Source organism: Balaenoptera borealis (assembly GCF_965194805.1).
Source record: "Balaenoptera borealis genome assembly, chromosome: 9".
Taxonomy (NCBI): Eukaryota; Metazoa; Chordata; class Mammalia; order Artiodactyla; family Balaenopteridae; genus Balaenoptera; species Balaenoptera borealis.
Window position 1 is genome coordinate 29,632,670 of NC_138873.1, and position 10,825 is coordinate 29,643,494.

The 10,825-nt window shown below is 40.6% G+C and overlaps 1 pseudogene across 1 annotated transcript; it reads right to left on the bottom strand.

The window, feature by feature from the left end:
• Positions 1-9,266: 9,266 nt before the first annotated feature.
• LOC309635004 (large ribosomal subunit protein eL15 pseudogene) lies at positions 9,267-10,555 on the bottom strand (annotated as a pseudogene). Its single transcript has one exon. The product of its transcript is annotated as a large ribosomal subunit protein eL15 pseudogene (transcript).
• Between the last annotated feature and the right edge of the window lie 270 nt (positions 10,556-10,825).

The following is a 10,825-nucleotide window of genomic DNA, read 5'->3' on the forward strand; positions in this document are numbered from 1 at the left end:
AATGACACTATCCTTAATTCCATATACTTTTCCTACAACATGACTTTGGCACTTATCCCATCAAGAAGTGCAAAAAGTTTCCCTCTCTTTCAATCTAAGTGGCTTGGTGACCACAGAGTAAGTGATATTATGAGACTTCAAAAGTTAATTCATAAAAGGTGATACAGCATCCACTTAGCTCTCTTTCAATGCTCTTGGTACCTAGCTACCATGTTTTGAGGAAGCCACAACCACATAGAGAGGTCACTTGTCCATGTTCTGCTCAATAGTTCCAGCTGAAGTCTCACCTTTCAGTCAAAATCAAGCACTAGATGTGTGTAAATGAACTTTCAGATTATTCAAGTCCCCAGCTATTGAGTCACTCTTAGCTCTCAAGTCTTTCTAATTGAGACCTCAGACATTGTGGCTCTGAGATATGCTGTCACTGTTTTGCTCTTTCTGAATTCTTAATACCCAGAATTTGTGAGTGTAATAAAGTGGTTATTTTACACTCTCAAATTTGGGGTTGTTTGTTATGCAGCAGTAGTAACTGGGACACTGCTTGAATTTATATGTTGAATTCCACATAATTTTATTATAAATTGTTTTTCTTTTATTTACTTTTCTTTTATATTACTGTAAGGGCATTATTGATTTTTTAAGAATTATATGTCTAGGTAGCTGTATTAGTCAGGGTTCTCCAGAGAAACAGAACCAATAGGATGTATTTATATCAATATCTGTATCTTTCTGTCTAGATTTATTTTAAGGAATTGGCTTATGTCACCATGGGAGTTGGAAGACCACAATCTGCAGGGCAGACCCAGGGAAGAGTAGATGTTTAGTCTTGAGTCCAATGGCAGTTTAGAGGCAGAAATCCTTCCTCTTCTGGGGACCTCACTTTTTTGTCTTAAGGCTTTCAAATGACTGGATGAGACCACCCACACTATGGAGGGTGATCTGCTTTACTCAGAATCTACTGATTTAAATGTTAATCACATCTAAAAAGGAATAAAAACCCTGCAAGCTGGAGAGTGTCAGGAGAATCTCCACTTTTCTCTCTTTTTCTCTCTTGGTCCTGCCCTGAGGCCAGCCCCAGGTGTGGAACTGTACAGTCATGGCAGCTGTGGCAGCAGGCATGTGAATCCCCAATGGAAAATCCTTCTCTGGATAAAAGAAACTGAGAAAAAAAGTCCCTATTCTGATTCTAAAATTTACATGGAAAGGGAAAAGAGCTAGAATTGCCAAAACCATTTTGGAAAAGAAGAAAAAAATGAGAGAACTCAGAATTCTTGATTTTAAAATGTACTGTTAATCAACAGTAAGCAAGGCAGTGTGGTATTTGTGAAAGGATACATATTTTTACTGTGTGTAAGCTAAAAATAAATGGTAAAAAAGACAAAATGGTTATATGACAGCAATTTTATATGATGCAATCTAATATACCAAATATTGATTTAGCCAAATATTGTGACATCACTAGATTGGAAGACTAGCAGGAGGAGATATGTCTGTGTTGTAGGTGGTGAAGCTAAAGAGTTAAATCCTGATGTTGAATTGTAGATAGTCAATAGATAATTTCCCATATTAAAATATTAGGAAACATCATTTTAAAGTATGTTATTTGGAAATACTGAGACATACAACAGAAGAAATAGTGGAGAATTGAAAGTGGTTGTTTCTGTGCAGTGGGATTCTGGGCTAGGGAGACAGGCAAGAATTGTTGTTTGATAATATATTACATGTATGATTTAGGGCATAGTTTTATGTAATTGTTCTCTACTATACCATATAAAATAAGTAGGATTTATTTTTATTTATTTATTTATTTTTGGCTGTGCTGGGTCTTCGGTTCGTGCGAGGGCTTTCTCTAGTTGCGGCAAGTGGGGGCCACTCTTCATCGCGGTGCGGGGACCCCTCTTCATCGCGGTGCGCGGGCCTTTCACTATCGCGGCCCCTCCCGTTGCGGGGCACAGGCTCCAGACGCGCAGGCTCAGTAGTTGTGGCTCACGGGCCCAGCCGCTCCGCGGCATGTGGGATCCTCCCAGACCAGGGCCCGAACCCGTGTCCCCTGCATTAGCAGGCAGACTCTCAACCACTGCGCCACCAGGGAAGCCCCAATAAGTAGGATTTAAAAGGGTAGAAACCATTCTGGACTAGGGAAAGATTGAGTGCAAAGACCAGCTCTATCTAAACAGGAGTTCTTCACTTGGAGGTAATGGTGGGTCTAGTGGGTTCAGGAGACAGTAAAGGAAATGAGCTGTTTCCAGCAGGAGACTGTATTAGGAACAGTAGGACAAGTAGTTGGGTCGACCCTGAATGCCAGGCTGGGAGCTTTGGACTTAGAAGTCTGGAGGTTTTGAGTCCAGATGAGAAGTAATTGCCTCAACCTGTGTGACCTGGGACAAATTGTTTATCTTCCTGGATCTCAGTTTCATCACTGTAAAAATTAAATTATCTTTAAGGGTCACTTCAGATTCTATGATAAAACTAAGGTTCCAGGATGGTTAATTTGTGACAGTGAGAAAGGGGGAGACACAAGCAGGCAGTCCAAATTGGAGGCATTACAGTTACTTGTTTTAGAGACCCAGGAGAAAAAACATGGTATTTATTTTGTGAAAGAAATGAAAGATAGCAGTAATGTATAAGACAAAATTTCTCAAACTCTTTGGTCTCAGGACTGTTAAAAAAATTTTTTTTTGAATTATTAAGGATCTCAAAGAACTTTTGTTTATTTGAGTTATATTGATCAATATTTACTGTATTAGAATAAAGCACAAATATATACAATCCCACACAATTTTGCATGCCATTTCAGAAGGCCCCAGGGCTCCCTTGTGGGCCATCCATAGATTACAGGTTGAAAACCTCTAGTATATGAGTTTGAGGTTAGAATAAATGTGCAAGGCAAATCTGATTTTGCTAGAAATTTTTGGATTGGTTCTAGAAAACAAACTACCCAACATTGGTTTTATGTTGCTGAGCCAAAATAGTCTTTGGTCTAAATCATATTGCTGGACTAGTTGACCTTTAAAATCTCTTCAAACCTAAGATTATATTATTCTGTGATTCATCCTTATTGGCTAGTTAGACTGTTCTGATTTCATTGCTTTGTTACACCACTCTTACTTCACTAGGGTTATATCCAACTGGCCTCATGTTTATTCCCCAGAAACTGTAGTCATAAATTTATCTTCCAATTTCCTTTGCTTAATTTGGAAAATGTCTAGTGAATTAAAATGTCTATTTCCAGAGAATAAAAAGCAATGGCAAGTAGCTTATTTATTATACACATACATACTTCTAATGACAAGGAACAAGAGAGGAAGTGTTTTTTGGCCAAAGCATTGCATTTTTACAATTCAGAATCATTTTTAGCTAGTAAATTCCATTATTCTTTCCTACACCACTTTTCCAATAGAAGAAGAGTTCCATTAAAAATGAAGAAAACATCTTTATCCAAGCGTGTATACCAAAGGAACAAGGTCTTCTCTGCTTGGGAAAGGCTACAGTACCATAAATCAGCATGCACAGATATTTTCAAAAATTCCAAGAGCAAATTGTGACCTTGAACATATCATGTATTTTCCAGGACTTCAGAAAAACATTGGAGGCAGAGAGCTCACCAAACTTCAAATTTGTGGTTAAGTAACTTGAAACAGCCAGCTGATCATTAGAAAATGCAGCCCTAAATAAGGATTCTCCAAATACAGAAATGTTTCCAGAGAAAAAGTGCAGACTTTATTTTAAAATTTCAAGTTTATTATAGGACAGAATCCAAATCTCTGAAGAGGCTGAGAGGCAGAGTTTGTAGGCTTGCTGGGAAGAAAATTAAATTCATATAAATGAATAACAAACCTGATTCTCTGCCTAAATTTTCTCAAAGTGAGATTTGGCTTAGCTTCAAGATTAAGTCAACTAATTGGTGTGTTATTATGTTTCCAACTGCCTTTCTGCCTTGTCCTCCTTCCTACCTAGCTTGAAATTCCCGCCATGGGATAGTCCTGGTGAAATACCCCTTTGCCACCTAGACGGGAATGCTAGGCCTCTTCCATCAGTGCAGTGCAGGTCAGAGCTTTAGTGAGTGATTCCTTGTTTCTGAGGGTAACACACATACTCTAATGTTAGTAAGAAGAGAGAGTCGCTGGCCTATATCCCTGAATCTCCCCTTCCACACACACCCCACCCCCTTCCCACAAAAAGCAAGCCTGAATGCTCCCAGGGACAGGAACAGGTCTAGAAGCATCGAGCACAGAGCCATCATCAATACCTGAGCAGTGGGGATGCCCAGGACAAATATCACCTGCCTTATATTTTTTCTATCACCACGGCAAGGGTGTAGGGGTGAGGGAACCCAAGAATTAGTCTTTTTCCGCAAGATAGGGAGCCCTGGGATGGTACATGAGAGAAGGAGATGTTTTCTCTCTGACCCGGTATCTGTGCTTTCTTCCTGAAGGGTGTTGCCAGGCCCCACTCTTAAGCAACGGCTGGATTGACAGGGTTGAATAAAGCATATTAAAAGCAAAAGAAGTGATGTACTCAAAAGTGCGAGCATGGTAGCTAGGAGTACCTTTCTCAGCCTGATTAGCATTAATTAGCTCATCCTCTCAAATTAGGGACAATTCCTTCTCCCTCGCAAAATAAGTCTTCTGTGAAATCAAATATACCAAATGTTGAGAGAAGGTGGATCAAGGGGAACTCATGGATTGCTTGTAAAGTAGAATAATCGTTTTGGACAATTTGACCCTATCACGTGAGATGAAACATGCAAACAACCAGCAAGTCTATTCTAGAGGAAGTGTAGCAGGAGTGCTCCAAGGGCCACGGGCAAGAATGTTCAGAGCAGTTCCGTTCAGACACCTAAAAAACTGGAAACAACCCAAATGTCAGCAGGAATACATATAAACACGCTCTGGTCTAGTCATACAAAAACCTAATATATAGCAGGAAATGTCGACAATCTCTATTCCACAGAACCACATGGATGAACTTTAGAAACATACTGGTAACTGATAAAAAGGTAAGTTCCAGAACACTGTACAGTGGGCTTTGCCTATCTGCAGGTTTTGCATCCATAGATTCAACCAATCCTGGGTGGAAATTTTGGTTGAATCAGCAGATGCCAAACCTGCAGCTATGGAGGGCTGACTGTATACAGTATAATATCATTTTTATAAAACCCAGAAACTAAACACTATGTTGGTTAAGCATACAGACATATGTGAAAGAATTATTTTAAAAAGCAAGTAAATGAAAAACAGATAATGTTGGATACTGGTTGACTTGTGGGGGGCTTGGGGAGGCAGAAGTGTAAGACTAGGAAAAAGCATCAGAGTAGAGGCCAATTATCAGTAGTGTTGCAATTCTTGGATTGCAGATGCTTTATAAATTAGAAGGAGATAAAGGAGAAAGAATTGAAGAGTTATCTTCTTTCATTTTTTCCTGCCCCTAATCAAGGAAAAATCAGTAAATAGCTGAGAGTCCCAGAGAGAGACTGATGGTTGGAGAAGTTGTGCTCATGGCTCTCTTGAACATCTTTCTGTCTTCAACACAATGGTTTCTTCACAGGAAGTGTCCACAGTAAAGCTCACTATCAACTCCAAAAATGAAGCTCTCATCCAACAGCACATGGGAGGCTTTTTGGCTGCCATAAGCTGCCCCCAGAGAATCCACTCATTCTGTGTGCTTGTCGACTGTGTCATAGCTCAGCTTGAGTCTCCACAAGATAAGCTCTTCAAGGCAGAACATTTCCAGCTGTTGTGGTCAGACAGCAGCAGGTTCTTATCTGAGGACAGCAGGGCCATGTGGCACACCGCAGCCGGGGCAGTGTCGGAGAAGCATGTGGTCTCTGTACACAGTAGCAAGGTCCAATAGACAGCAATTAGCACCAGGAGAATGAAGATGAACGGGACATATACATAACCTTCATAAAAATGTCACAGGGAAAAAGACTCACAAACCATATGGATCCATGCCGGGTCTCTCCCAGGGATGGCCTTTTATATTACACTAGTCCAAGTGATGGCTTTTAAAAAGAGATGATTTTTCACTCCCATGTCTTTCTGACCAGCCCTACCAAAAGAAGTAAAGAAATAGGCTGTCTATGTGATGTTGGATGAAACAATCTTGACATTTTGTGGCTTTCTCCACTCCGAGTTTCTGGACCAGCATTCTCATCTGCATATGTTGGTAGTTAATTAAGTGGACAGCCTCCTCTGGTACTATTTTCCCTTTTATTTTTAGTGATGTTGTTCTGAACCTGTGGGTATTTCAGATATGTCCTCATCCATTTTCAGAAGGCCAATACTTAAAATTTCGTTGTTCTTAGCAAAGAAATAAGCCCTCACCAGCTGATTTAAGCAGAAAAAATTTATTCAAAAGGATTTTGTGTCACCTGAAAGATCACAGAGATGGCTGCAGAATCAGTCCCAAGAAACAGGCAGGCACTAACAAGAAGACTGAGCAAAACTGTAGCCAAAATTCAGGCACAGTGATGGTCCAGAGGTCAGTACTGACACTGCTGGTGACCACAATATCATAGGGTGCTGGACACACTGGTTTTACTGTTGCTGCTGCCCTACATGCCCCATCCTAGGAAAGTGAGTGTGGGGCAGCTGACATTACAACTAGGAAGAAAAGTCATTTTGATTTTATCTATTTGAGACATCAACTTCTGATTCAAAATCTGGAGTACCTAAAATGCGCCTCATGCCACTCAGGATGTTTGGGATATATCACTGAAAGAACAAACAAATGCCTCCATCCTCTTAGAAATTATATTCAAGCAGGGGAGAGTGGGGTATCTTGAGCCAGACCATAAACAATAAAGTAAAGGATCATGTAAATTGATGTTAGATGATAAAGTGCTTTAGGAAAACAAGTGTAGAGTAAGGGGGATAAAGAGGGTGGGCTGGGTGGGTGCTTGTAGGTGACAATTTTAAATGGAGTGTTTTGGGAGTCCTCATAAAAGAGTGATATTCCAGCGAAGATTGCAGGAGCAGAGGGTTGAGAGATCTTGTGGCCACTACAGAAAATACAGTCTCTGGCATGTGGACCATGAGTTTCAGAGGGCACAGTGAAATGATCTGTGGGACTGGAGAGGTGGGAGAGGGAGACAGTACAGAGGGTTACAGGGAATAAAAGCAGAAGAAAAAACGTTAACTGTGAGCCCAGGTGAGAGATAAAAACAGGAATAAAGGGTTAAATGAGAGTATTTCCCGGGTGAATTCAAGACAGAGAATGTGCATTAGGGGATTGGGAGCAGGGTGAGTACCTGCAGCTCCTTATCGATAGAGGTAAGGAAATTAGGGGTAGCCGGGTCATAGTCTCAGGTTGTAGGTCTTTTCAGCTCCTGAAAATGATGGTAGAAGATTTGGGTACAGAAGTGGTCACAGATTCAGTGCACTTATTGGAGGAGACAGAGCCTTATACTAGATGTTTGGACTTTGCCTTGATATCTGTTAATGGAATGCTATAAACTGAATGTTTGTGTCCATCCAATATTTGTATTTTGAATCCTAATGCCCAATGTGATGGTGTTTGGAGGTGAGGCTTTGGGGAGTGATTAGGTCATGAGGGTGCAGCTCTCATGAATGGGATTAGTGCCCTTATAAAAGAGGCCTCAGAGAGATGGCCATCTATGAACCAGGAAGCAGGCTCTCATCAGACACCTAATATGCCGGCACCAAGATCTGGCACTTCCCAGCATCCAGAACTGTGAGAAATAAATTTTTGTTTTTTATAATCCACCCAGTTTATATCATAACAGTAGTTTATAGTTTATAACAATAGTATTTTGTTATAGCAGCCTAAATGGACTGGGACAGGAGTAGAGATTTTTGGAGAAGCTGATGGTTACTCCCAGTGTGTGATCTTGACTCTTGATGATGGGATAGAAAAGTCTAGGTGATTTCTGTGGAGTTATCTGATTGGCCACACTTAGGTTGGGTGCCTAGCCCTATCCACAAAGGAGCCTGGCAAATAAAATATCTGACCCATATGATGGGAGGAAAAGTGTCAGTTCCACCTTATAATATAAACCCAGTTAATAAATGTAGAAAGAAACAAGGGAATAAAAACTCACCATTTGGCAATCACCACAGTAATAATTGTTGCAGGAAGATGCACTGATTGACCACTGGAAAACTTGAGGAGAAACAGGATATTTACATAGACTCAAAGTGTCTCTCCCAAGATATTTATCAATTGAAAAAGGGAAAATAGTAACTACAGTGGAGAATCCCAGTAGACATCACTTAAGCAAGTGTTCAAAGGTTGATATCACCAGTAGTAGGACATATTAAAAACATATACCCCCTATTTCCAAGACGCATTGAGGACAAAATATTATTTCTGAAGTATTCTTGCCCAAAACTGCATAAATTCAATCTAATTGTTGGAAAACATCGGACAAACCACAAAATAACTGACCAGTACTCATCAAAATTGTCAGGGCCATGAAAAAAACAGAAAGAATGAGGAACTGTCATAGATTGCAGGAGACTAAGGAGACATAACTAAATGCAATGTGATATCCAGAATAAGACCTTGAAACAAACAAAAAATGACATTAGAAGAAAAACTAATGAAATTAGAATAAAGTTTGTAGGTTAGTTTGGTAGTATTGTACCAACGTTCATTTCCTTGCATTGATAATAGTACTATAGTTATGTAAGTTGCTAACATAAGGAGAAGGTGAATTATCTGTACTATTCTTGCAACTTTTCTGTAAGTCTAAAGTTATTTATTTATTTATTTATTTTTTTCGGAAACCAATTGAACTTGTATTGACACCAACTACACGACTCTTCTTAGTAGCCTTACGGGAATGGATAAAGTGGCTTGACCCAAGACAACACTGATTAGACTTAGCAATGTTACTTTTAAATAAAACCAACCCTATTTTCCCCAAGGTGGCTTAGATTTCATAATGGGTCACAAACTAATACTACAAATAAAACATTTAAAATTTTGATCCAAGCCCCTTCTATCCTCCCACACTTGAAAGGGACCTGATGAACACCAATTTCCCAATCCAAGCATCCCTAGCTTACAAACCTTAGGGTTAAAAACTCCCTCCTCATTTACCCAATGTTCAATTTCCATCAGTTTCAATATACACTAGTGTAAATACCATGACTATTTTGCATGAAGTTAAGTATTCTACAGATCAGAGTCACGGGATTGAACCAGGAGCTCCCACCTTTTATGTGAACTTCAGTGGTACCATCAAGGCCAAGGCAATTTAATTTAGGTTAACCAGGATTTGTTTCAATTTGTAAGAGAAACATCTTGCAACAGGTTTATTCAATTCTCTTAAAAAATGGTGGCATTCCTTTACTTTCCGCCTTTTGGCAGCAGCAGTTACATATATGGAATAGCAGATTAAGTCTAAAAACGTGGGCCCTAGTCAACTTTATTTTTCGGCATTATGATCATGATAAAGGATCACGACATCCTTCACATTTCCAAGGAAAACCCAATTTAAAGTTTGTCCTTGCCAAACTCCATAAAACAGCCACTCTAGAGTAAACCAGCAGAGCATTGTATCACCCCAATAAAGCTGTAGGTTTCATCACATGCACCAACGAATCTACATGGCTAGTTTCTGCGCTCCTCTTTTACAGAATTTTACACCTATTGTTACCAGACAGCATTTTAAACACGGACATATCAACTGCCTAATAAAGCAAAAACAAAGACATTTCCCTTATTAGAAACAAGATACACCATCACTTAAAATCTTCAAACATTATTGCACTTTAACTTTCAGAATTTGACAATGCATTCAATGAAGCAATCTGCAGACAACTAGTTTTAACAGACAGATTTAAAAACACTTTTAAGCAGACGTGGATGTCCTAAATTGTTTATTAGGTAAGAATTTTTACAAACATTACTTATATTAGCGGTAGCGGTGGAGCTGGAGAGTATTGCGCCTTCTCCAGGCTGCGCGGCGAGAACCACCGATCGTGTGGTGGAACTTGTGGCCCTTGACGAGGCCGCGGCTCTTCCTGCCTGCAGACGTCAGGCCCCGCATCTCCCTGTGCTTGTGGACTGGTTTGGTGATCCACCGGGTGTCAGGGTTTCTTCTGATAGCTTTACGGAAGGGATCGATGAGGATAACCTCAAAAAACTTGTATGTAGAATCTTCACCCACCCAGTAAGAATTCAGGACCCTCAGGGCCCCACAGTGGCGTCCCGCTCGCTCCTCAGCAACAGACTGCAGGCTCCAGGCAAACTTGAGCTGGTTGACGCCATGGTGGACGGGCTTGCCGTAGGTGGCGCCCTTCGGGACCGGGCGTTTGCGGCCACCGCGGCGCACGCGAACCCGGTATATCACATAACCTTGCTTGGCCTTGTAAGCCCAGCCTGCGCGCCTTGTCGGGCCGGGTGGGGCGCGGGGCCCGGTGCAGCGCAGAGAGCTGGCGGTACTGCCAGCAGCGCACCCTGAGCAGAAAGCGCATCACGTCCGACTGCTTCTTCCTCCGCAGCTCCTGGATGTACTTGTAAGCGCCCATCTCGGCTCACCTGCTGGCTGCCGCCAAACGGAAAGGGTCTAAAGTTATTTACAAATAAAAAGTTGGAAAAAAGAAAATATGTAATTAAAGGACATGCCACAGTGTAAGAGAAAATAGTTCAACATATATAATGATCGAAAGACTCATATCCAGAGTAAATTACGAGTCAATCACAAAAAACATAAATAAAAAACAACAGACAACCCAATAGAAAAATAGGCAAGAGACTTCAACACATACTTTACAAAAGAAGATATCAAAAATTCCAATGAACACGTAAAAAGGTGTTCAACTTCATGAATCACCAAAGCAATGTAAATTAATAA